We start from the raw sequence: 2500 nt of genomic DNA on the forward strand, positions 1-2500 counted from the left end.
CTTAACATGAAGAGGAAGCTTGTGGCGTAGAGCCAGTACATAAAGACTGTAGAAGAGGTGGTTTGGAACCTTGCCTGAAGCTCGTAACCTCTGGCCCTCTGGCCCTGTCTTGGTAACGCCACTTGTTCCCCGTTTCCTCTCTCTCCCTCTCTCTCTCTCTCTCTCTCTCAATTAAATTTCAATTCAATTCAATGGGCTTTACTGGCACGAAACGTTCGTATGGCCAAAGCAACAGTGGAATTACAGAAATAACTCTATATATACATACACATACTGTATACACAGATAATTACCTATAAACAAATACACACATAGATGCAGATAAAGCATACATTCTATACACTCAATATTTAAAAATTCTGCATAGCATACTGTACATACAATACATTACGATATAACAATATAATCAAACAAAATATGTGTGTAAATTAAAGCAATAAAAACGAACTGATTATTTAGGTTGGTATTATTAGTTTTTCTCAAGTTGTGACATTTTTGTACAAATTTAGCAGCAATTAATTAACATTTTGGCATTTCACCTAATAGGTCAGGCATTTTGTCAACATTACATTTAGTTTTGAATACTTCATAATTTTTGTGATTTGAGCTTTGTCTAAATGCTGTGTGGAAGTGAAGTTCAGTTTCTACTTCCTGTGATGCACAACTCGAGCACACCATCAATACCCAGATTATGTTCACTAAGTCCTGTACATAGTCAATGTTCTCTGTAGTTTTCTATCCGATATGGTATTACTGTAAGGTAATTTGCTAATGTATAATTTCTAATTAAAGCCAAATAACATTGTAATTTGTTTTGTGTTTGTGTCATGTTTTTCCAGTGGATGATATATTTTTCTTTTTGTTCTGTAATTTGTTTTGGGTTTATGCTGCTGCCCCGAGGTTCTGTGGGGTTTGATGAGCAGAGATCAGGACTAGCTGGATGAGAGTACTCTTATCTCGTCTCATCTCTTGGCAAAGTAGGGCTTTGTGATGTAAGGTATTTTCATCACTTTTGTATAGGTTTTGGTAGAATTTAATTGCTCTTTTTGTATTTTAATTAATAGTGGATATACTCCTAATTCAGCTCTGCAGGCATTGCTTGGTGATTTACGTTGGACTCTTAGTATGTTTTTACAGAATTCTGCTTGCAGAGTTTCAATTGGATGTTTGTCCCACTTGCCAGATTCTTGATTGGTGGGTGGACCCCAGACTTCACAGCCATAGAGCGTGATGGGTTCTATAACACATTAATCATTTGAAGCCAGATTTTAATAGGGATGTCAATTTGAATATTTATTTTGATTGCATAAAAGGCCCTTCGTGCCTTGTCTCTGCGGTCATTCACAGCGAGTGGCCTGTGGTGTGAGTCTGACAGAATCTGTGCAGCAGATCTAGTTACTGTAGTCCATCCTTGGTTGGGGACAGAAGCACAAGATAATCTGCAAATAAAATACCTTTGACCTCTGTGTCTAGTAGGGGGATGCCAAGTGTTGTAGACTGCTCCAGTTTCCTCATCACTCCGTTGATGTAGATGTTTAAGAGGGTGGGACTGAGACTACATCCCTGTCTTACTCCCCGACCTCGGACAAAGAAGTCAGTATTTTTCCATTTTTCTTTGTCCAATTTTTACTGCACACTTGTTGTTTGAGTACATTGACTTGATGAATTTGTATGTTTTTCCTTCAACTCCGCTCTATATCAATTTATATAAAAGACAGTCGTGCCAGATTGAGTCAAATGCTTTTTGAAAATCAACAAAGCAAGAGTAGACTTTCCTTTTGTTTTGGTTAACGTGTTTATTAATAATTGTTTGTAGTGTATATATATGATCAGCTGTCCGAAAATGAGGTAGGAAGCCAATTTGACATTTGATGAGTATATTTTTGTCACTGACAAAGATAAGGAGTCGGTTGTTAATAATACTGCAGAATATTTTTTTCATTGGATTATTGTTTAGTTAGTTTGTCTCAGTTTTATGCTTATGCAGTATTTAATTATTAATTATTTTGATTATACATGGTGTGTGTCTCCCTTCTTGTTATGGCCAATAGGCTGGTTGTAACAGTCGAGTAAATTCTGTTCAGGTGTCTAGTCAGCTGCATTATCTAACAAACACACTCTGCTCTGGAAATACTGTATAATGTTATCATGTATGAATAATTCTCATATCTGTTATTATGCATGCATGTATTATGTTATTGTTGTGTGTGTGTGTGTATGTGTGTTTTCTTTTGCACCACATACTGTACACATCCCTCAGCAGTCATGTCACAGATGGACACACACGCACACATGCACGCACACACACACACACACACGCACGCGCACACACACATACACACACACACACACAGACACACACACACACACCAGCTGTCCCGGATGCAATTACGCTGGACAGCCTGAGCAGAGGATGGCTGGTCTACCCTAAAACAGTAGCCATGGCCCATTCATAATTCATACAGCACACACACACACACACACACACACACACACACAG

Source organism: Borostomias antarcticus (assembly GCF_949987555.1).
Source record: "Borostomias antarcticus genome assembly, chromosome: 4".
NCBI classification, from domain to species: Eukaryota; Metazoa; Chordata; class Actinopteri; order Stomiiformes; family Stomiidae; genus Borostomias; species Borostomias antarcticus.